The sequence below is a fragment of the Taudactylus pleione genome, unplaced genomic scaffold (genome assembly GCF_031769625.1).
Source record: "Taudactylus pleione unplaced genomic scaffold, aTauple2 ptg000352l, whole genome shotgun sequence".
Taxonomy (NCBI): Eukaryota; Metazoa; Chordata; class Amphibia; order Anura; family Myobatrachidae; genus Taudactylus; species Taudactylus pleione.
In genome coordinates this window covers 12737501-12764245 of record NW_028284753.1, presented here as the reverse complement: position 1 = coordinate 12764245, position 26745 = coordinate 12737501, and positions in this window count along the sequence as shown.

Here is a 26745-nt window from a genome sequence, read left to right as displayed (position 1 = left end):
CAGATTACCATCACTACCCAGTGTTTCATATCAAGTGCAGCTTACCATCGCTAGTCAACATCTCATATCAAGTACTGGTTATCATCATTATTCAGTGTTCATATCAAGTACAGCTTACCATCGCTACCCAGTGTTTCATATCAAGTACAGCTTACCATCGCTACCCAGTGTTTCATATCAAGTGCAGCTTACCATCGTTATTCAGTATCTCATATCAAGTACAACTTACCATCGCTACCCAGTGTTTTCATATCAGGAACAGCTTACCATCTTTATTCAGCATCTCATATCAAGTACTGGTTATCCTCACTACTAGCATATCGATTTCCAAAGTACCTTTCTCCACACATTGGTATCGGATCTATTATAACTATTCTTCCAACATAGTCAGTGCTTATTTAGTCCTCCATATCTAATCTCCGCGTTTTCTCCAGGTACCTATCCCAGGGGCCGCAACCTGTTCTCCTGGGGCAGCCAAACCAACATCCCGTTTGGAGTAGGGGTGTGCACCGGCCACTTTTCGTGTTTTGTGTTTTGGTTTTGGATCTGGATCTTTCTTCGTGTTTTGGATCTGGATTGGTTTTGCCAAAACCACCCTTGCGTGTTTTGGGTTCTGGGTTTTGTGTTTTGGATCTGTATTTTTTTGAAAAAAAGCATAAAAACAGCTAAAATCACAGAATTTGTAGGTTTTTCTGCTCCTATGCTATTATTAACCTCAATAACCTTAATTTCCACTCATTTCCAGTCTATTCTGAATACCTCACACCTCACAATAGTGTTTTTATGTCCAAAAGGTTGCACCGAGGTAGCTGGATGACTATGCTAAGCGACACAAGTGGGCGGCACAAACACGTGACCCGTCTAGGCGTGAAACTGCAGTGGCAGACAGGATGGCATTGAAAAACTAGGCCCCAAACTGTACATAATGCAAAGAAAAAAAAGAGGTGCAAGATGGAATTGTCCTTGGGCCCTCCCACCCACCCTTATGTTGTATAAACAGGACATGCACACTTTAACAAACCAATCATTTCAGCGCCAGGGTCTGCCACACAACTGTGGCTGAAATGATTGGTTCATTTGGGCCCCCACAAAACAAGCTGGCAATTTATCTGTCCCTGCACAAACTGGCTCTACGGAGGCAAGATGTCATCCTCATCCTCCTCATCCACCGATTCCTCACCCTCTTCAATGTGTACATCCTCATCCTCACAGAGTATTAATTCGTCCCTGCTGGAACCACAGGTCCCTCTGTACGTTCTGGAGGCTGGTCTCCCTGGAAGAGTTGATAATTCATTTTATGAACATCATCTTCTCCACATTTTGTGGAAGCAACCTCCTACGCCTTTCGCTGACAAGGTTCCCGGCTGCACTAAACACTCTTTCGGAGTACACACTGGAGGGGGGGCAACTCAGGTAAAATAGAGCCAGTTTGTACAGGGACCTCCAAATTGCTTCTTTTTCCTGCCAGTACAGGTACGGACTGTCTGACATGCCTACTTGGATGCTGTCACCGATGTAATCCTTTAACAGACAGACGCACGCTTGTCGCTGCTGCTTTGAGGATTCAAGTGCGGCTACAGCCCACACAATTCACAAAGACAGAAAAAAAAAAGAATATTTTTATTGTTTGTGGAGCACACTTTGAGGGTTACACCACCCTTTAACAGACAGACGCACGCTTGTCGCTGCTGCTTTGAGGATGCAAGTGCGGCTACAGCCCACACAATTCACAAAGACAGAAAAAAGAAGAAGAATATTTTAATTGTTTGTGTAGAACACTTTGAGGTGTCACCACCCTTTAACAGACAGACGCACGCTTGTCGCTGCTGCTTTAAGGATGCAGGTGCGGCTACAGCCCACACATTTCACAAAGACCGAAAAAAAAAGAACAATATTTTAATTGTTTGTGTAGAACACTTTGAGGGTGTCACCACCCTTTAACAGACAGACGCACGCTTGTCGCTGCTGCTTTAAGGATGCAGGTGCGGCTACAGCCCACACAATTCACATAGACAGAAAAAAGAAGAATATTTTTATTGTTTGTGTAGCACACTTTGAGGGTGTCACCACCCTTTAACAGACAGACGCACGCTTGTCGCTGCTGCTTTAAGGATGCAGGTGCGGCTACAGCCCACACAATTCACAAAGACAGAAAAAAAAAGAACAATATTTTAATTGTTTGTGTAGCACACTTTGAGGGTGTCACCACCCTTTAACAGACAGACGCACGCTTGTCGCTGCTGCTTTGAGGATGCAGGTGGAATCTAGACGGGATTTGGAACCGAGGACACACTACCTCCATCAATTGTCTAAATCCCACTGCACTAATGTCGGATACCGGACGCACGTCTAACACCAACATAGCAGTCAAGGCCTCAGTTATACGTTTTGCTTCAGGATGACTGCTGTCGTACTTCATCCTCATCGCTAGGGACTGTTGGAGGGTCAATTATTTAGTAAAAGTAGTGATGTTCCTACTTCCTCTCTGGGATGATGAACAACTCCCAGCAGCAGCAACAGCACTAGGAGGAAGTGGTTCTTGATCTTTCCCTATTTTATTTTTATCGGAGAAAGTTTGGTCCTCCATTTATGTTAAATTGATATATATACGTGCTGCTAAAGCGCACACAAACACAGAAAATATTATTTTATTTTTGCTGGAGAGTAGTGCACTTTGTGGGTTACACCACCCTTTAAGAAATGAGCCAGCCGGCTCTTAACTTATGGGACACAGGCGCACGCTTGGCGCTGCTCCTTTGTTGATGCACGTGCAGCCACAGTGCACACAATTCACAAACACAGAAAATAATTTTTTTTTTGGTTTGGACTGGAGTGTACTTTCAGGGGTTACAGCACCCTTAACGGTCAAGCCAGCCGGCCCTTTACTTATGACACAGGCGCATGCTTGGCACTACTTTGTTGATGCACGTGCGGCTACTGCGCACACAATTCACAAACACAGAAAATAATTTTTTTTTTGGTTTGGACTGGAGTGTACTTTCGGGGGTTACAGCACCCTTAACGGTCAAGCCAGCCGGCCCTTTACTTATGACACAGGCGCACGCTTGGCACTACTTTGTTGATGCACGTGCGGCTACTGCGCACACAATTCACAAACACAGAAAATAATTTTTTTTTTGGTTTGGACTGGAGTGTACTTTCGGGGGTTACAGCACCCTTAACGGTCAAGCCAGCCGGCCCTTTACTTATGACACAGGCGCACGCTTGGCACTACTTTGTTGATGCACGTGCGGCTACTGCGCACACAATTCACAAACACAGAAAATAATTTTTTTTTTGGTTTGGACTGGAGTGTACTTTCGGGGGTTACAGCACCCTTAACGGTCAAGCCAGCCGGCCCTTTACTTATGACACAGGCGCACGCTTGGCACTACTTTGTTGATGCACGTGCGGCTACTGCGCACACAATTCACAAACACAGAAAATAATTTTTTTTTTGGTTTGGACTGGAGTGTACTTTCGGGGGTTACAGCACCCTTAACGGTCAAGCCAGCCGGCCATTTACTTATGACACAGGCGCACGCTTGGCACTACTTTGTTGATGCACGTGCGGCTACCGCGCACACAATTCACAAACACAGAAAATAATTTTTTTTGGTTTGGACTGGAGTATACTTTCGGGGGTTACAGCACCCTTTAACGGTCAAGCCAGCCGGCCCTTTACTTATGACACAGGCGCACGCTTGGCACTACTTTATTGATGCACGTGCGGCTACTGCGCACACAATTCACAAACACAGAAAATATATTATTTTTTTAGCACTTGGGGGGAGCACCCCTGATGGACAGAGCACCCCCTGGACAACACTGCAGCACTCCTTTAGGACTGGGACACTGCACAGGACTTTGGAGTGGACACAGCCCCTATGGAGAACTGACTGCACAACACAGTCCAGCCAGCCCCTATGGACTTTGAAGTAGTGGACACAGCCCCTATTAACAACAGCAGCACAGCACAACACAGCCAGCCCCTATGGACTTTGAAGTAGTGGACAACAGCAGCACTACACTACACTACACTACACAGCCCTAGCTCCCACCCTCCCTCTTCACTGTCCACAGCCGAGTGAGAAAATGGCGCCGACGTGGGTACCTTATATAGGATCCAAAACCCGCGAGACTCGGAAGGCGGGATGATGACGTTTTGCCTCGATTTCAGATCCGAGTCAGGCGGGAAAAGTCAAGCCTGATTCAGATCGGACTCGGATCGGGGGGGCTCGGGGGGGTTCGGATTTCAGAAATCCGAACCCGCTCACCCCTAGTTTGGAGGGGTCAGTGGTGAAGACCATCAAGTGGACTAGACTCTGCACTTTGGTGTAGGTCTCGCCAACACCTGGGAGAGACATATGAAGAGGACTTATATATTGCCTTCCCAATTCCTATCACCTGCTGCCCTTGGCCCCTGGTCCGTGTTTCAACTATAGGAGTCCTTAAACACCAGGGCTTGAAAGGTGGTTTGTGAGGCAAAACACAAAATCATGAGTGTTGTAGTTGGCTACCCTGGCTCATGTCACAATGCCTTTGTCCTCAGCCAGTCATCCCTCCATGACAAATTTGAGGTGGGACAAATGCTGGAGGGATGGCTGTTGAGTAAAATAGTTTAGATATCCTAATCCCCTGTGCACATTAATCCCTTGGTGTTATTGACTGTTGTCATTTTTAAAACACAATAGGTGACTCTGGCTATGGGTGTTGCTCCTGGTTACTGACTCTACTGCCGCTTCCAAATTCTCCAGCTGAGCGCAAGTATAATGATGCACATAAGTCCGCCAGACGTGTGATAGAATATACTTTTGGCCTGTTAAAGTCTCATTTTCGGTGTTTGGATAAATCTGGGGGAATTTTGTTGTATTTTCCAAGTAAAGTTTCAGATATTGCTCTGCTGCTGTCTTTTGCATAATATGTGTTTGCAGCAGCCTTTAACTGCTGATTATGTTGAGGACAGCGAGCAGGTAACAGTTGGGCAACAGAAAGTGGAAAACAGGTGAGGCAGAATCTTATTTTGGGGCATTTCTCTGGTAAGTAGCTTTCATTTAGTGTATAATGGCCCTCATTCAGAGCCACTCGCTATTTGCGGTCGTTCGTTCTAAAACAAGGGGTGGCTATTCAAATGAACCGTTCGCTGTTTGCGGTCTGTGCACGCCTCTATGTCTGAACGAGCGAACAAAACTTGCGTTCGTTTTTTGAAAAAATACGCCCCCTGGCCGCTCGCATCCTACGTCATGTCCGCTATTTATTAGATTAATCGAGTACATCGACCAGGGTATGAACTGCTTGCTTTTCTTGGGGCTGGTGTTTGCTTCCACAATTTTGCGAGCAGTTCTGGCTCTAAAATAACCCAGTGACGTGGTCAATGACGCTGCTGTTTTAAATATGCACACCCATAAAACGCCCGTTTTGACCTTTAAGCACGCCTGCGATCGGATCTCCACTCCCCGTTTTCAAGCACCTTCCCCTGTTACCACCCACATACGCCTCTTTCTGTCACTCAAATTATCAGGCATTCGCTATTTTGCGAGCACATGAATTTCGGCCGCACTGAGTTGTTCGCGTATGCGTATAACGATCCGTACGCATGCGCAGTTGGGCAAACATCACTCGGAGCGAACGAGCAGCGACTTGCGTCCGGCTCTGAATCAGGGCCAATGTCCACTATTTTCAAACTACTTCATTAAATTAATACACCATTTATTTTGTTTGAAAAATAGCCTGTCCTTTAGCTTAGAATCATTTCCAGTGTGCTATAGTTTAAAAATGAAAAAATCGCACAATAAAATAAGATCAGACTTGTCAGTCACTGGCATCCAGAATGTAGTATGTATAGTTTGGAGTAAATGTTTGAATGTACATCTTCCACTGTTATTGTGACCTCTTTTTTTAAAACACATTTCCATTTTAACTTAGCCCGTATTCAATTGAGCTGAGCCGCAATAATTTAACATGGCCCGGACTTAACGCTGCCTTCACCTGTTTTGTAGGTGTTAAACAGGGGTGTATCTAGGGGTCCGAGCGCCCATGGCAAAATAATGGAATAGCGCCCCCTCCCCCCATATTTTCTGTATAAATACACTCACTGTACTTAAAACCTCTCCCTAGCCAGCCCCCATGTCTCACCTACCAGTTATAGTAACACTACACCCTGTCACATACTCAGCCTGTCACCTGTAGCACTACACCCTGTCACATACTCACACTCACCCTGTCACCTGTAACACTACACCCTGTCACACACTCACACTACATCCTGTCACCTGTAACACTACACCCTGTCACATGCTCACACTACACCCTATCACCTGTAACACTACACCCTGTCACACGCTCACACTACACCCTGTCACATACTCACAATACACCCTGTCACCTGTAACACTACACCCTGTCACACACTCACACTACACCCTCTCACACACTCACACTGCATCCTGTCACACACTCACACTACACCCTGTCACACACTCACACTACACCCTGTCACATACTCACACTACACCCTGTCACCTGTAACACTACACCCTGTCACACACTCACACTACACCCTGTCACATACTCACACTACACTCTGTCACATACTCACACTACACCCTATCACCTGTAACACTACACCCTGTCACACACTCACACTACACCCTGTCACATACTCACACTACACCCTGTCACCTGTAACACTACACCCTGTCACACACTCACACTACACCCTGTCACCTGTAACACTACATCCTGTCACACACTCACACTACATCCTGTCACACACTCACACTACATCCTGTCACACACTCACACTACACCCTGTCACGCACTCACACTACATCCTGTCACATACTCACACTCACCCTGTCACCTGTAACACTATACCCTGTCACACACTTACACTATGCACTGTCACATATTCACACTCAGCCTGTCACACTACACCCTGTCACATACTCACACTCAGCCTGTCACACTACACTCTGTCACATACTCACACTCAGCCTGTCACACTACACCCTGTCACATACTCACACTCAGCCTGTCACACTACACCCTGTCACATATTCACGCTCACCCTGTCACACTACACCCTGTCACATCTTCACACTCAGCCTGTCACACTACACCCTGTCACATACTCACACTCAGCCTGTCACACTACACCCTGTCACATATTCACACTCAGCCTGTCACACTACACCCTGTCACATACTCACACTCAGCCTGTCACACTACACCCGGTCACATACTCACACTCAGCCTGTCACACTACACCCTGTCACATATTCACACTCAGCTTGTCACACTACACCCTGTCACATACTCACACTCAGCCTGTTACACTACACCCTGTCACATATTCACACTCAGCCTGTCACACTACACCCTGTCACATACTCACACTCAGCCTGTCACACTACACCCTGTCACATATTCACGCTCAGCCTGTCACACTACACCCTGTCACATATTCACACTCAGCCTGTCACACTACACCCTGTCACATACTCACACTCAGCCTGTCACACTACACCCTGTCACATATTCACACTCAGCCTGTCACACTACACCCTGTCACATACTCACACTCAGCCTGTCACACTACACCCTGTCACATACTCACACTCAGCCTGTCACACTACACCCTGTCACATATTCACACTCAGCCTGTCACACTACACCCTGTCACATACTCACGCTCAGCCTGTCACACTACACCCTGTCACATATTCACACTCAGCCTGTCACACTACACCCTGTCACATACTCACACTCAGCCTGTCACACTACACCTGGTCACATACTCACACTCAGCCTGTCACACTACACCCTGTCACATACTCACACTCAGCCTGTCACACTACACCCTGTCACATACTCACACTCAGCCTATCACACTATACTCTGTCACATACCTCTGGGGTCCTGCTGTCAGCCCGCACAGGAGCAGGAGCAGCCAGAAGGTACCCTCCCACATTCTCCGCTCCTCGGTTCCCGGCGGCATGTGAGATGGATGCCCGGTGTCCCGCTGTCAGCCCGCACAGGAGCAGCCGGCAGGTACACTCCTTCATCCTCCGCTCCCCAGCGGCATGTGAGACAGAGTCAGCCGCGAGCCCGGGTGTCCCACTATCAGGCGCACAGGAGCAGCCGTCAGGTACCCTCCTTCATCCTCCGCTCCCTGGTGCCCGGCGGCATGTGAGAGGGAGAATCACCATGCCTGCCGGGGAGGCCCAGCGGGGGAGGATCCAGGGACAGGGAGGAGGAGGCTGGGGGACGATGGGCGGGGAGGTGCTGGGGCGGGTGAGGAGGTGGTGCCGGGAAGTAGGGGGTGGGTGACTCCCTCTCAATCACCAGCGGCTCCCAGGCCCTGGACGGACATCATAGGGGCGTACCTGGGACTCCGCGGCAGTCCTGTCTATTTCTACCCCTTGACCATGGGAGGCACTGCCGGATGGCGCCCCCCCTCGGCCGGTGCCCCTGGCGAGTGCCATCCTGGCCAATGGGTAGATACGGCCCTGGTGTTAAAGTATCGTGCTTGTTCCCGCATATCCCCGTATTCAATTTGAAAGTAGGTGGAAACGGAACCCGGCGATACTTGGATCGGCGTTAAATAAATGGGAATTTTTGGGAAATAAGCCTAGGACCCCCCTAAAGATGTCCAGACATCAGGGATCACTATCGGTACCCTGTTTTTGGCTGCAAAAGAAAGTCGGGTTTTTAAATAGCCGCAGCAGGTGTTTTTTTTTCCCGACTTTGAAGAAGTGATGCAGAAGAGCATTTAGCTTATTTATTTAGTTTTTAAAAATGGTCCCATCAAATTTGGGGTACATGAAAATGGGTACTAGCATATTTTTAAGTACCAAAACGCATTTTTTTACATTTCTGCAAAAATGCACCTGCCACGGCTATTTGAAACCCCGACTTCCTTCAGAAGTTAAAAATGGGGGTACCCAGAGTGATCCCCCATGTCTACACATCTTTAGGTGGGTCCCTAGAATATTTCCTGAAATTCCCATTGTGCTGTACCTTTAAAAAAAAGAAGTAAAAATTTACCCAAAAAAATGACATAAGTTCCCCCCTCAAAAGCCAAATCAGCCCCAGGCTTGTCAGCCAGTGGTGGTTTCTAAAAATATGGGGAACAAAAAGTGTAGGGTTCCACCGTATTTTAGAAACCAACCCAAGGCTGCAGGGACCAGTTCTGGTTTTAAATATAGGGGTAAAAAAAAATGTGGGGATCCCCCTATATTTCAGACCAGCACCAGACCCAACCGACAGCCTGGAGACCCAATCACTGGGGCTCCAGGTCCAAAGCATTAGCACCCCAAATCGGTCAGCACAAGCCGGTGATCTCGGGGGTGTCTACTGACAGTTCCCACGTGGTGTGACCCGCCCACGTGGGAACTGCCAGTAGCCGGAGCTAATCAGCGGCCGCTCTAAAGTCAGCGCGGCCGCTGATTGGCTCTCGGGACTGCCAGCTCCGTGCATGTTCCTTCAGCTGGCATTCAGGAGCTATGAGTATGTGTGGCAACACACATACTGATAGCTGTTGCATGGGTCGTATAAACTCGTTTTTTTTTTTTGCCAAGAACCTGGATTACTGCGGAGACCAGCGCCAGGATATAGGTGATGATGAAGTTTTCTTTGCAGAGCCATGTATTAAGGATATTCTACTGGACAAGGGGACAGATACATCTAGTATAGGTAAGTATGTGTGAATGGGTAGGTGTGTGAAATAAAGTTATACTGTCACGGTGTGTGTGTTTTGTATTTTTTTAACTATTTATTTTATAGTGAAGTTACAGGTGCCGTATGTCTGCTGGCACTTGTTGTTCCACAAGTGCAAAATGGCAGGCATGCTGGCAATTGTGGTTCCACTGTAAAACACAATAGTTTTACATTATTTGGCCCCCCCATTACCTTCATACCCACCAAGCCAGGGGTGTGGGGAAGAGCCCCAGGCTTCAGCGTATGCCTGTGGTGCTCGGGAGGGGGGACCCTTCCTTGGGGGGTCCCTGACTCCCCCGAGATCACTGGCTTGCGCTGACTGATTTGGGGTGCTAATGCTTTGGACCTGCAGCCCCAGTGATTGGGTCTTTGGGCTGTTGCATTACACACCGGTCGGTTGGGTCTGGTGCTTGTTTAAATATAGGGGGATCCCCACATTTTTTTTTACCCCTATATTTAAAACCAGAACTGGTCTCTGCACCCTTGGGTTGGTTTCTAAAATACGGTGGAACCCTACACTTTTTGTTCCCCATATTTTTAGAAACCACCACTGGCTGACAAGCCTGGGGCTGGTTTGGCTTTTGGGGGGGGACCTTATGTAATTTTTTTGTAATTTTTTACCCCGTTTTTTTACAGGTACAACAAAACGGGAATTTACGGGAAATATTCTAGGGACCCCCCTGAAGAAATGTAGCCATAGGGGAGGACAAAGGGTACCCCCATTTTTAACCCCTGAAGGAAGTTGGGGTTTCTAATAGCTGCGGCAGGTGCATAAATGCGGCTTTGAAAAAGGGGATGCAGAAGAGCATTTAGAAGTTTTTTTAGGGCAAAACAACTATGCACATCAAATTTGGGGTACTTTAAACTTGCTAAAGTGACTTAAAATAATCCACCTGCCGCAAACACCTGCAATCCAAAAAACACTTGGGGCATACTTGGGGACCCCCCCAGAGTCAAGTTCGCTAGTTTTTAAGTTGGTACCCCAATTTTTTTTTTGTCCTTAAGTTTATTTAAACATTTTTTTGACACAGATTACCTTTGGGGGACTGTCTGAAGGCTGCATGGGGGTTACCGAAACGTTGCACCCTAAAACCCCAATTCTGCACTTTTTACCGCCTGCCATTCATAGGCAATACTTTACCGCTTATTACATTACATTGACTTTCCGCCTAGGTGGAAAGTCTTTGAAATTGAATACGGGGTAAAACTAAAACAGGCGATAATGACGTCATCGGCAGTAAATTACCGCGAATCCGGACTTAATGCCTCAAATTGAATACTACCCATAGACGTTCTATTGGCCATATCAACCATGTAAATTTTTTGTTATGGCTTATCTAATGCTGCCCATCCACTAGCAGACCTCAAAACGACTGCACGATTATGATATTGTAATCGTGCAGTCGTTCGTCAGTCTGTGATGTGCCTACACTGAACGAGCAGTCGTTCAGTGTAGGCACATCCATCATCTGCAAATATGCTGAACCTGACGTTATCATCAGGTTGTCCAACATATTTGCCCGATGATAGATGTCTTAACGACCAGCGGGAACGCGCATCGCTTGTCGTTTTATACATTTTTGCAAGCGATTTGCAAATAATTTGCAAACGATTTATGAACGATTGAACGACTACGATATCGTGATCGTTCAATCGCTCAACTTAATCATCTAGTGGATGGGCACCTTTGTATCCACAATAAATTTTGTTTACAATATTTTGGTGATAATTTAAAAACATGTACATTAATATGAAGGAATTTGTAGTTTAAAATGAACAAAGGCCCTCATTCAGAGCCGCTCGTAAGCGGTCGTACGCTCATAGTCATCCGATGTTGTTAAACCACGCATGCGTCGGTGTAACAGTGCGCATGTGCGTACGGCTGATTGCGATCATTTTTTCAGTCGTTCGTCGAATAGCGAACAGGAAGTGACATGTCAGATGTGATTGACAGAACTGTCCATTTTGGGGTGGTGACGGGGGTGGAGATGGGAAAACGCAGGCGTGTCGAGGCGTTTTTTGGGCGTACATAAATTATCTGATGCGAACGGCCAATGTGAACGGAACAAGTGTTACGTCACTGTCTGATCCACTTTCCATTACAACTGCTCGCTCAGCTTGTGGTCTGGTATTCTATACCGCAATGACGATGATCTCTTCGTTCTTCCTGTGGCTCATCGATGGTTTCCCGATTTATCAATTGAGGCCTCAAAAACAATCAGTTTTGAATTGCAAAAATGCTTGTCAGGTTTTTAGCAAATAGCCTTTTTTTAGTAGCAAAAAACCATACGCAGGTGAACTACTCAGCTGATAATTTCTGGGTTAGACAATCACTTAGCTTACAAATTTATTTTACATTTGTGTTTTTGCCAAATTTTTTTTTTTTTTTTCGGGCAACAATATTGTACGCAGGTTTGTTGTTTTTCTTCATTTTTTAGGGGCCAAGAAAACAATCGTCCTTTTTTTTTTTTGCTAAGTGTTAATTAAAACTCATAAATTGTTTTTAACCCTTGGTTTATTTTTCCCTAAAAAATCTTTAGATTTCCGTGGTATTGTTTGTAATGTTGTTTGCGGGATTACCTTTTAACCATTTCTTGAATAAATTAACAATAGAATTGTGCAGATTTTCAACAGTATTTTATATTTTATTTGTTTTATTTCTCAACTAATTTTGGGGCAATAAAAAAAACTGGATAACGTAAAAACAAATAACAAATGATTTTAAAAACACACAACAAAATAAGTGGCATTTGAAATCCACAAACAAACAATTAATTAAAAATTCACAAGAAAGGAGAGGGAGGTTTTGGGCATTAAGGAATATGGGGCAAACACTGAGAAGAATTGTGGGAAATTTAGCCAGTGCTGTCATCGCCTTTTGGCCCGTTTGGCCGAGGTAGCAAGGGAGCCTGAACGGGTGCGGGATGTCCTTCTGCTGGCCTGGCCATAGGCAGATGTTGTGGCCTCTGGACTAGGCATAGGGCTAGGCACATTTGGAGGGATGGCTGTTGTTGTGCCAGAAGTGGAGGGTCCTGATGTTCCGGCAGGAAGGGAGACCGGCTCCAACATGTGCTGGCGAACGAGCTGCTCCAGGGCAATTGCTATTCGCACGTTGGCCCCAGTACTTTCCGCCAGGGCCTTAGCAATGTTCACGTTGGCCGCAGCACTTTGCTCCAGGGCGTCCGCCACCATAGCAGATTGGCGTCCATCCTCAGCAGAGTCTCGGTCTTCTGATCCATTTTAATATTGAGATCAGTGAGGAGGCCCACTGCCTGCGAGTGGGAATGCCCTGGACTGTCTGCCACAGGGTCCACAGCCGGATCTACTGCTTCCTCCCTTGCAGAGCCAGCAGAAATTCTGCGGCCAAAGCTCCCCTCTGGAGCAGACTCATCCACCTGTGTCTCTGTGAGAAAAAAGAGAAAAGAGTAACATTATAATCTAGATATTGTCCCAAACACATTTCTGAGTTGTTAACATTACAACATTTACCTGGGGCAACATGAGGAGCCATAAAGTCTGGCATGTTGGTATCCATGTTTGACACGCCAAACACCACCTCATCCTACACACAACCCTGGGCCAGCTCCTCCAAATCTGTGATCTCCAGTGACACAGGGGTGGGGCCCCCACCTGTCCCCCCTGCATGCCTAGCCCTATCAGCCAGTTTTTGCTTAAGACCCTATTTGAAGTCGCTCCATCTGTGGGGTAAAAAGTTGGCATTATTCCTGCAGTATTTGGACCTGTAAACACTTTTTACTAAAATGTAGTTTTTACGTACCGGCGTTTGACCTCCCGGGTTGAACGTTCACAATCACCCGCCCTATTGACACCACTGGCTATATCATCCCACATTTTCCATTTCTGGCTTGCACCCATATTCCTTGGTGCCTGTGGCAGGTTGTCATTGCACATTTGCACCAAAACCTCCATCTCCTTTCTTGTGAATTGTGGCTGCCTTTTTTTTTTGGTTTAGTTGGCCTACTAGGCCCAGCAGCCTCTTCCATGGCATCCTCAACACCTTTTTTTAAAAATGGGATTAAAATTTTAAATGTAAAATTTGGCCAAAATTATTGTTAAACAGTATCCTTTAGCCCAAAAAAGAGAAATACTTACCTGGCGCCTCTTGGACAGTGCTTTGCTGTTCTGTAGTCATTTTGGACTTTCAGGTCTCACTACAGCACACCGATTTGGCTTTTCAGTGACGTTTTTATACATGAGTCAGCATTATTCGTCCTCATCATTGACTGTGCGCTCCTATTGTCCGTCCTTAATTTGAGCGGGAAAATAAAGACTATTTATGGCTTGGTGTGACTTGAGTCGATGTGGCATGTTGTTTGTTTTGAGGTTTGGTGTAGGAGTATTTTTGAGGTTTTGCAGTTGACTGAGTAGAAGGAGGAAAATTTCGGTGTTTTTTTTGGTTTATTTCTAGCTTCTTTATTTTCCGTTGCTTATTTTTTTTTTGGTTTGGCTATTTTTTTGTGATTTTTTGAGTAAGTATTTTAAAAAACCACCATAAAAAATAATAGTAGATAGTTTACAAATGTTTGTAATATTTTTTTATTTTGCTTTACAGTTATTTTGGCATTGCCCCAGTGAAGTTTTTGAACTTTGGGATATTTGTCTGTTTTTGTTAAGTGTTTTTGTTTTCATGATTTTACAAATTAGATGTGTTGTTCTTAGCATATGTTTCGCAAAGTAATGTTGTTTATTTTCTGAGAACAATCATGTTTTACCACTAAATGTAGCGAACTATTTAGCGAACTAACGTGTCTTGTTTTAACTGTAAAAGTAGCGTACTATTTAGCGAACTAATGTGTCTTGTTTTAACTGTAAAAGTAGCGTACTATTTAGCGCACTAATGTGTCTTGTTTTAACTGTAAAAGTAGCGTACTATTTAGCGAACTAATGTGTCTTGTTTTAACTGTAAAAGTAGCGTACTATTTAGCGAACTAATGTGTCTTGTTTTAACTGTAAAAGTAGCGTACTATTTAGCGAACTAATGTGTCTTGTTTTAACTGTAAAAGTAGGTTACTATTTAGCGAACTAATGTGTCTTGTTTTAACTGTAAAAGTAGCGTACTATTTAGCGCACTGATGTGTTTTTATTTTTTCAGTGTAAAATCATGTTTTACCACTAAATGTAGCGTGTGATATTCCGAACTAATGTGTGCTCCCTTCTCTTTTTTTTTGCCCTAAAAAATGTGTTTACAATCCAAGTTTACCCCCAAAAAACGAAAAATATTTTCTACTTCTGAAATGTAGGCTGTTCTACTCATGACAAGACCCCGGCCTGTAAGCATCTTTGGTTTTCTTAAAAAAGATAAGTATATTTTCTTTACACATTTGTCTAAAACAATAACTACCTGGCTTACCATTTCAGGTTGATGTTGGTCGTATTATATTGGCCATGGTTCCGGAACCACGACCAACCTCAACTTCGTCCCAGGCATAGGCCTCATAGGCATGCAAGGCCCCAGATATATAGAACACGTATCACCCTTTTTGGAATGCCAGATGATGAGGTATTAAGACGATACCGCCTTCCTCCACAAATCATCCTAGACACTCTCTCATTAATAGAGAGTGATCTTGAACGGCAAATTGACAGTCCTACAGCAATACCACCACTTACGCAATTAATGTCGGTGTTACATTTCTGTGCCTCAGGATCCTTTCAAACCACTGTGGGAATAGTTGCCGGAATCTCCCAATCCTCCTTTTCAAAGATCCTGAGGGCAGTGATGGAGGCCATTTTTAAACACCTCCATCATTTTATTACAATGCCAGTGGATATGGGTTCCCTTAGTGTGGCGAAGGCCAATTTTAACCAAATAGCTGGCTTCCCACACATCATAGGGGTTGTGGATGGCACTCAAATACCACTTCAGCCTCCAGCAAGGCTGGAGGCTATTTTTATGGAACCGCAAACACTTTCATTCACTGAATGTAATGGTGGTATGTGATGCCTCCCTCCAGATCCTGTCCCTGAATGCCAAATTCCCCGGGAGTGCACATGATTCCTTTGTCATCCGGCAATCAGGGATTTGGCACAAATTAGACAACCTACAAGCTGGTGATGCGTGGCTTCTGGGTAAGTTGACACCTTCTATTGCAACCACTGCAAAGCTTGTTACACAATGGTCCTGATGTTTGTTTTTGTTTTTTCACAGGAGACAGTGGTTACCCTTGCACGCCCTGGCTGCTCACTCCTTATTTGGCTCCCACACCAGGGCCACAAAGTGAGTATAATTCCGCACTTACAGCACCAGGCAGGTATTTCCCAACATCGCCATAAGGAGTGGTGTCCCAATGCAGCCAGAGGATGCCTTGCCTGAGGATGGCCCCCCCAAGGTTGGTCGGAGGTCAGTATGTGGGGGGGCCATACGCGATGATGTGGTGGCCAGATATTTTAGGTAATTATTTTCAAAAATGTAGTTAATTGACACAATGTAGACATGTAAGATTTTAATAGCCAATTTTAATTTGTGGGGGGTTTTTTGTCTTTTATTCCATAAAATTACCCGAAAAAACGATGCCTACTACCTGATCCAAAAAATTGTCTTCATGTGGCCACATTGTATATAACTTTGGGAACAATTATTTCTTCGCCTCATTTGTGGATTCATGTTGGCCTGCTACTTCTTCAAACAGTTCTTGATTGTTGTTGTTATTTTTTTATTTTTGGTGTTGGTTGTTTTTTGGAGTGTTTTCACTGTGTGAATTGATTGTCACAATTCACTTTGTGTTTATTATTTGTGTGGATTAAATTTTTGGTTTACGTTAAAAAGACTTTTCTTTGGTAAATTACAAGCAAGTGTAACCTGGTCCAAAAAAGGCAAACTTTCTTAATGGCTAATCCTGTAATGTGTTAAATTGTAAGGTATTTTACCATGCTTTGTGGCTAAAAACAAACACCAAAGGTATTATGGTGAATCAGTATGTCTTCTAATCTAGGCCTAAGCAGGTTTGATTTAATATTTACATTACCCACCAAAAAAAAAATTGCTGGTAATTCTACAAACCTATTGGTATTGTTAGGTGTTTAATGTGCCAGCTTACATACTTACTTTAGCTTTCTACAATCAAATTTACATTACTTAAAAAAACATGCTCCAATAGTCGACTTATGTAAGGTTAAACAATCTAATATTTACAGACAAGGAATGAGACTTTAATAAATCAAAATATATTTCATTTTTTTAACATTTTTATGGAGGAAAAAAAAAATTAGTGGCGCAGGAGCGCCAACATGTGATCCAGGACCACGAGCATGCCTACAACATGGCCCCTCAACCTGTGCAAGCCCTCCTGCATTTCTTGCATCCGCGTCTGGTCCTCTGTGGGTTAAAAAAAATGTGTGGATTACTAAACTGACACCTTAATTTATATGTTACCAAACAACTTAAAAATCAGACTATACTTTAAAAAAAGAGTAAAAAAAAAAAAAAAAAAGTAATGGTAAACGCAAAGATTGTATAAATAAAAACTATAAAAATTACACATAAAAAGACAACAAAAAAAGGGAGAAGTACGCAAAAACACTACATTTGTTGGTACCGTAAACTAGAAAGACACAAGTATGAGTGTTTGGACATGTGTGATATGTGTAAGGGGAAAACATCCTCAACATTGTTTTGCAAAGATATATATCCAAAACATTAGAAATACTTAACAAATTGGAAATGCACAGGCAAAAGGACAACATCACCCAAAAACAAAAAAATGCAAAAGCAACCATAGTTTAAAAGGGAAACATACCGGTCATATTGATGACTGGTCCTGGAGCCCAGACATCGTCCTCCACTGAGGTGGGCCAGTGCTGGTCTGATGGAGGAGGGGAGATTTGACTAGGTGTGGAGGGGGAGAAAAAGAGAGGGGTGGGTGGAGGGGAGGGTGATGAAAAGAGAGGGGGGGTGGAGGGGAAGGTGAATTTTGAGGGATGGGAATATTAGGTGAAGGAGGGGCCTCACGGACTGGCCGGTCTGGGGTGGAGGGGGAATTTGGGGAAGGTTGGGGAGAGGAGGTTTGGGTGGGAGTGGGGGATAGGGACGAGGCCGAAGTCGTTGTCGTATTAGACGTCGTAGTCTGCGCTCAGCCCCTAAATGATGGATAAAAAAATTTAGCTTTTTTTTATATTTGTTTTTGTTAAAAATTTACACACCCAAAAATTTTATTTGAAAAAAAAAAAAAAAAGGAAAACATGCACACGTAGGTATGTCCTAAATAAACAAACAGGGCTTGACGGAAAACATGCACACGCAGGTATGCTTACATTTAAAATGTTTAAAAAATACACTTACTTTTGCTTATTTGCTGACGCAAATTGGCCAAAAGGAGTGGGGATCTGCGGTGGAGATCGGACCAGCGTCTTTCGAGCTGGCCGATATTGCGGCGGTAGCCCAAGTTTCGCAGCCGGCGCCGCACCTCCGCATAAGCTTCCCGCTTGCAGCGGTTAGTGATGGGGGCCAGATAAGAAGTAATTCTCCGGTCCATCACATCTGTAAGGACCAGGAGTTCTCTGCGAGTAAATGCTGCAGCTCTCATGATGGCAATGATTTTTTCAACAAAAAACAGTTTTAATAAAGGTCCCAGAAAAAATTTGATTAGCTAATGTACTTTGAAAATTCACAGAAAGCATTGTATTGGTTATTGTAGGAGTCATGTGACCTACACCCTCACAAATATAATGTGAGTTATGATAGGCTTGATGCAGTGACATGCGTAAACTAATTTAAATATTATTAATAAAGTAGAAAAATCTGCATATAAACTAACGCAAAACAATAGTAGCATACAAACAAACTTATAAATTTGAAAAAACATCCCCTTGGTACAAACGTACGTATTCTGCGGAAGGAATGACACATACGAACAATAATAAAGTTTATTGACAGTGAAAAAAAAAACGGATTGCAAAGATGTGAATACCAATTAAGCTAATGAATATACTGATTGCTATTAATCGATTAAAGTATGTTTGCAGATTGAAAAAGCAGGCAATCGAAAAATGACAGGCCCACTTCCGGATTTGACTTGTGCGAGCATTCCCTGCAACCAAAGAGGAGACGGACGGTCGCTATTTAGAACGTTCGCTAGCTAGAGGGAGGGGTTGGGAGACTATGGGGCGGAAGATTAGCTGCGAGCGAACATACGAGCGAGCGATTGAATTTACATTTTTTCGTTCGTACGCCAAACGAACGAACGGCCACTTGCGTCCGGCTCTGAATCAGGCCCAAAGTGTGTACTGCCTACATAAACATATACTCATCTAAACCCACCTTTACATTTTTTTAAGTTAATTTCAAGAATATGAATGATATAAAAAAACTAAGCAGACAAAAATGCTTTATAATTTCATCCTATAAAAATAGACTTTCTAGTTAGTAACCTCGAAGTGAGGAAAAAGCCTTTCCTTTTCTGCGTGTGTGACCATATTGTTCGTATGACAGTTATCCCAGTGTCTTGTTATTATTCGACGTAGATTATGATAAAGATTCATCCATAAGGATGCACTTCAGGTCTGCAGAGCATTGCATTCCCAGGCTCTTAAGCTGGCCACAGACATAGCGATCTGCACACGATGAGCTGGTGTGTACTAGGGGTGTGCACCGGCCACTTTTCGTGTTTTGGTTTTGGATCTGGATCTTTCTTCGTGTTTTGGATCTGGAATGGTTTTGCCAGAACCACCCTTCCCTGTTTTGGGCTCTGTGTTTTGTGTTTTATATCTGTATTTTTTTGAAAAAAAGCATAAAAATAGCTAAAATCACAGAATTTGTGGGTTTTTCTGCTCCTATTCTATTATTATCCTCAATAACATTCATTTCCACTCATTTCCAGTCTATTCTGAAGACCTCACACCTCACAATAGTGTTTTTATGTCCAAAAGGTTGCACCGAGGTAGCTGGATGACTATGCTAAGCGACACGAGTGGGCAGCACAAACACGTGGCCCATCTAGGAGTGACACTGCAGTGGCAGACAGGATGGCAGTTTGAAAAACTAAGCCCCAAACTGTACATAATGCAAAGAAAAAAAAGAGGTGCAAGATGGAACTATCCTTGGGCCCTCCCACCCACCCTTATCTTGTATAAACAGGACATGCACACTTTAACAAACCAATCATTTCAGCGCCAGGGTCTGCCACACAACTGTGGCTGAAATGATTGGTTCGTTTGGGCCCCCACAAAACAAGCTGGCAATTAATCTGTCCCTGCACAAACTGGCTCTACGGAGGCAAGATGTCATCCTCATCCTCCTCATCCACCGATTCCTCACCCTCTTCAGTGTTGTGTACATCCTCATCCTCACAAAGTATTAATTCGTCCCCGCTGGAATCCACCACCACAGGTCCCTCTGTACGTTCTGGAGGCTGATCTCCCTGGAAGAGTTGATAAATCATTTTTATGAACATCGCCTTCTCCACATTTTGTGGAAGCAACCTCCTACGCTTTCCGCTGACAAGGTTCCCGGCTGCACTAAACACTCTTTCGGAGTACACACTGGAGGGGGGGCAACTCGGGTAAAATAGAGCCAGTTTGTACAGGGGCCTCCAAATTGCCTCTTTTTCATGCCAGTACAAGTACGGACTGTCTGACATGCCTACTTGGATGCTGTCACCGATGTAATCCTCCACCATTCTGTCAATGGTGACAGTATCATATGCAGTGACAGTAGACTTGTCAGAAATTGTTGGCACGTCCTTCAGTCTGGACCAGATGTCCAAACCGGCCCTTGACTTATGACACAGGCGCACGCTTGGCGCTGCTGCTGTGTTGATGCACGTGCGGCTACTGCGCATACATTTCGCACACAAACACAGAAAAAAAAGAATTGTTTATTTTTTGTGGAGTGCACTTTGGGGGTTACACCACCCTTTAACAGACTTATGGGACACAGGCGCACGCTTGGCGCTGCTCCTTTGTTGATGCACGTGCAGCCACAGTGCACACAATTCACAAAAACAGAAAATATTTTTTTATTTTGTTTGGAGTGCACTTTGGGGGTTACAGCACCCTTTAGCGGTCAATCCAGCCGGCCCTTTATTTATGGGACACAGGCGCATGCTTGGCACTACTTTGTTGATGCACGTGCGGCTACTGCGCACACAATTCACAAACACAAAAAAAGATATTTTTTTATTTTGTTTGGAGTGCCCTTTGGTGGTTACAGCACCCTTTAGCGGTCAATCCAGCCGGCCCTTTATTTATGGGACACAGGCGCACGCTTGGCACTACTTTGTTGATGCACGTGCGGCTACTGCGCACACAATTCACAAACACAGAAAATATTTTTTTATTTTGTTTGGAGTGTACTTTGGGGGTTACAGCACCCTTTAACGGTCAAGCCAGCCGGCCCTTTACTTATGACACAGGCGCACGCTTGACGCTACTTTGTTGATGCATGTGCGGCTACTGTGCACACAATTCACAAAGACAGAAAAAAAAGAATTGTTTATTTTTTGTGGAGCGCACTTTGGGGGTTACACCACCCTTTAACATACAGATGCATGCTTAGCGCTGCTGCTTTGAGGAGGCAGGTGTGGCCACTGCGCATACATTTCACACACAAACACAGAAAAAAAGATTATTTTATTTTTGTTGGAGCGCACTTTGGGGGTTACACCACCCTATAACAGACAGACGCATGCTTGGTGCTGCTGCTTTGAGGATGCACGTACAGTGCACACAATTCACAAACACAGAAAATATTTTTTTATTTTGTTTGGAGTGCACTTTGGGGGTTACAGCACCCTTTAACGGATGAGCCAGCCGACCCTTTACTTATGACACAGGCGCACGCTTGGTTCTACTTTGTTGATGCACGTGCGGCGACTGCGCACACTATTCACAAACACAGAAAAAAAAATATTATTTGGAGTGCACTTTGGGGGTTACAGCACCCTTTAAAGGACGAGCCAGCCGGCCCTTTACTTATGACACAGGCGCACGCTTGGTGCTACTTTGTGGATGCACGTGTGGCTACTGTGCACACAATTCACAAACAGAAATTTTTTTTTTTTCTTGCACTGATGGACAGAGCACCCCCTGGACAACACTACAGCACCCCTTTAGGACTGGGACACTGCACAGGACTGGAGTGGACACAGCCCCTATGCTATGGACAACTGACTGCACAATACAGCCCAGCCAGCCCCTATGGACTTTGGAGGAGTGGACACAGCCCCTATGGACAACAGCAGCACAGCACAACACAGCCAGCCCATATGGACTTTGGAGGAGTGGACACAGCCCCTATGGACAACAGCAGCACATCGCAGCACAGCACAACACTACACTGCACTACACTACACTACACTACACAGCCCAGCCAGCCCTAACTCCCACCCTTCCTCTTCACTGTCCACAGCCGAGTGGGAAAATGGCGCTGACGCGGGTACCTTATATGGAATCCAAAACCCGCGAGACCCGGAAGGCGGGATGATGACGTTTTGCCTCGATTTCAGATCCGAGTCAGGCAGGAAAAGTCGAGCCTGACTCGGATCGGTCTCGGATCGGGGGGGGCTCAGGGGGGTTCGGATTTCAGAATTCCGAACCAGCTCACCCCTAGTGTGTACGATTTCCCTTGAAACTCTCCCCGGCAGCTCAGCACACGATCTCCACACGATCTCCACACAATTTGGTGTCCAATCTTCAAACGATCTCTCCTGCATCCAGACTTTCACAGTGCATTGTGTCCTAGACTGTCAGATCTGCCCTACTGCACGGCAGATCTGAAGATGCGATGTGCGACCAGCGGGGACGCGCATCACATCATGATCGTGAGTGGGGACTCACGATTTACTCTCAATTTGGCCATATTTTACACGATCTGTAGTTCCAATGTGTCGGAATCGACCAGATCGGGTAAAATATTGCTATGTGTGTGGCCAGCATTAGTTAAGAGCACATGGCTGCTGATGCTTAGCACAACACACCAGTGTTTAATGCAATCACCACACTAGGTGCAAAGTTACTTGCATGACTAAATGAACCCTGTTATAAATTCTACTAATTCACACTTATTTAAAAATAAATATTAAAAATTTAAATAAAATTGCATAATTATTTACCTCTGTGAGTGCAACAGTTTCTGACCAGGCAACCAAGTGGGGCAGATGTGAGATGTAACTAGGCATACTAGACTTGGAGGCAGAGGCGGATTTACTGCTAGGCAACGCAGGCGCACGCTTAGGGCCCGGCGGGTCCCAGGGGGCCCGGCCGCAGTCGCCGACTGGGATGCATAATGGAGCAGAGCAGAGAGCATTTTGCTCACTGCCAGGCTCCAGCAGGCTGTCAATGCACATTTTGGATGGCTGCTGCCGCTGGGAGCTGGCAATGCACCGTCGCACCACTCTATCCAGTCACGTCAGTGTCTCCTCCTCTCCTACTCAGTGTGCATGTGACGCGCACTAGAGGAGCCGAGGAGAACACAGGAAGAAAGGTGAGGCGCTGCCTTTACGGCCTGTCTGGAAATGTACTGTAGAGCTCACCACCCTCCACCTGCAGGGAGAGGAGGGGGGGCCGTGCGGGGGGGTGTTAATTGTTATTTGTAGTCCTGTTGTTTAAAAAAAATCTGGGGAGGGTGGGGGGGGATTTGGTTGATTACCATTAGTAGTACTGCCGGGGGGCAGTTATAGGGTGTGAGGCTTTCAGTTGCAGGAGGACAGTTTTACAGTGTGCAGGAGTGGGAGGTCCAGGGGTGGGTAGTTAGAGAGTGCAAAGGTGGAAGGTGCATGTTACAGGGGTGGAATGAATGAGGGGGGGGCATCTGTGTGCAACCTCTCATTCCTAAATATCAGCACCACCTCCCAAGCCATGCAATAACCCCCATTTTCGGCTTCTCCTCTACCTGTTGCTTCACCATATATCAGGCAGGATACAGCAATCAGTGGCGTATCTATAATGGGTGCACTCTGGCCCCCCGGGTCCAGGGTGGCCCCGCACCTCACACACTGCACCCATATTATTTTAGACTTACTTGTCCGTGGTCCTGCGTTGGGTGTCTGCGCTGCTCACAACACCGGAAAATGGCCCGGACTCTACTGCGTTTACACAGAACGCCGGAAAAATGGCTGCCACAGCCATTTTCCGGCGTTCTGCGCATGCACAGTCTACTAAGGCTCAGGTGGCTGGCTAGCCACGTCAGTCAGCTGCCGGCCACCGGGGAGAGAGGAGGGTGCCCTGCACAGGAAGTGCACACGGTCCCCTCCTCTCTTAAGACGACCCTGACAGCAATGGTAGAAATGCGGTCAAACCCCAAAAATGCGCATTTCACCATATTTCTCATATGCACCAAGCCCCGGAATGCGGTGCCCTCTGGGGCTTGGTTGCGGTCTAACACATACTTATCTACTCTCCCAGGAGTCGCGGGAGGTTCCCAATTTTTCAGCAGTCCCCCGCACCCTGGAATAGTAGAAAGATCTCCAGTATCCCGCCCACTTCCTAGTGAAGTGGGCAGTATGGAGAGATAATGCCACCGGGAATCGCGGTCCGTATGTAGGGAGTGGGGCTAAAATGTTGCTAATGCATAATTTTAGCCTCCTCACTGCGGACCCACGAATCAGGGCATTTTGATGCCTAATGAAATGAAAGCCCATCCCTGCCCCCCCTGTAGTATCCAGCTGCATCTCCTCTCTGGGCTTCTCCTGGAGAGGAGATAAAAACAGTAGGCAAATATGGCGCCTACATGCAGTCTTTGATGGAGGGACTGGTGGTACGTCTTAATACGCACAGCGACGGATTAGCACCACAGTCGGGGGGTGTCTCAGTAGGAAGACCATCAGCTGAAGCATTATCATATAGACTCAGTCGCAACTGCGTCTAGAGACGCAGTTGCAATTGCGTCCACCTCTGAATCTGGCCCTTTATATACTTTGGGGCTGATGGGGAGTTGGGTGGTTTCACAATGTGCATGCTCCGTAGCCAAGCACACAAATCTGCTGGCAATTCAGAGTTGTAGGTATTTCAGCCAAATCCTGTCTGTGGTATACAGTATGCTGCAAATATGAAGGTCTGCTGGGGCGATTGATGGCTGCAAGGTTTTGCCCCTTGTTGCAGCTCAGCCTTCCTCTGGTAGTAGAGGAACTATAGGAGGGAGCTGCCTTTTAGTGAGTCTGGGCCTGATTCAGAGATGCACGCTAACCTGATGGTTAGCGAACATCTCCAATTGTTAAAGGACTACACATGCGTTGGATGCGTACTGCGTTGGATAATGGTTAAGGAATTCTGATGTTCATTTTCTTGTAGCCCATCATCCTCCGAAAATGCAGGCTCGGTAACCTGAGGGTGATCTTCAGAATCTATAAGAGAGAGTTGTGTATTGTGTTTGGCATTGTCTTTCCAAGTACAACACAGTTTTTGCTAGCCAAAAAAAAACATTCCATTACTTGTTCATTTGTATATTCAGAAATTTAAGTCTGTATTGTTTTTGCAAATTTAAGAATATTTTATCCAAAAGTGGTGTTGACCGTAGCAACATCAGGTTTTGAAACATCAGAATGATATTATAAATGACCACTGCTTAACTAAATGTTCACCAGAATAAACTTTAAAAATTCTAAAATACGTTAAGCTGCTTCACCTCTGCAGTTGTTACATCACAACCTGTAGAGCAGGGATGTGTAAACACTGCATGTTCTTGTGTGCTGAAACTACAAGTCCCAGCATGGACTACTACAATTACACCATTTGAGAAATATAGGGTCTTATTCAGACCCGGTCGCAAGCGCTGATGCGCTCGCAACCAGGTCGATGGTCACCACAGAGCATGCACACGACGGAGCCACAATGGTCTCATCACAAGCCCGATGGTCACAATGGTCGCGACCATCACGACCATCACCTGGCCGCTCGCAAAAGCTGCGGGTGGTCACCCACAGCTTAGCGAGCGGCCAGAAGGCCGGCTCCAAAAAGAAAAAAAGCCGCCCTGATTCAGAGCGAGCACTCTGAAAGAGCGTACGGCTCTGAATCAGGGCCATATTACATCTAACATACACAAACCAAATATATTAGCTGAACCACTTAACTGACAAATTTTTTTTCCAAAAACCGCTCACAAATTGTCTTTTTCTAATGACTGAATTAGGTCAAGAACATCTTTTTAAAACTTAACCAACACAATTTTATAAAACAACAATTTTTTTTTAAACATCGTATTAGATAAAAATAGCAATTCTTCTTATGGTATACTGTAATGATGGCCATTGACAACTGTATCATCAATGGCCGATGGGTTCGACCATCAATAGAAAGCATTGATTGTTTGAGACCACAACACCGATGTTTCATTAACATCAGTTTACAGACCATCGATGGTTGGTGGCCATCCCTAGTATACTATATAGTATTGCATTCCTAAGCGGAGTCTTGATTGTACACAAGCGCCATAATGAAAATAAAATAAAATAACCTATAATATCAATGTTAAAAATGTTAAAAATAAATAAAATAAATAAAACCGGAATATTTCAGATGTTCCGTGATGTCATGATGTGACTTGGTGTCATGAGGTCACTGTGTCACTGTCCCATGACTGCCAGAGTGGGAGTGGCTTTGCAGCCATTCTCTCACCAGCTACTTCTCTTCCACAATATTAGAAGTCGCCTGTGGGCGGCGCTGGACCCTCCCATACCCCTGCCAGACCCCATCGTACCCCACTGCTGGACCCCTGCACCCTGCCCTGGGCGCTTCTGAATCCCCGCAATGCAAGCCAGACCTCTTGCGGACAATGCCTGACCACCACGCATACCTGCCAGGCATGATTTTATATATATACTGTATATATTTATATACACACACACATATATATATTGATATATATATATCTGGAAAATGGGGTGGAAAGGACAAGCGCCAAATAGTGTGATAAATTAAAACATAATTGTGCCCGTGCTCAAATAATAATGTGCGTACCAAAAGATAAATCTTTAAGGCTTATCTGTAAATCTTGTCAGTCGATTGAGTATACAAAGCTGGACCCGGGTTACTGGTGCCAGATAGGACCTTAGTAGGGAAAGGCTCTTGACAGAG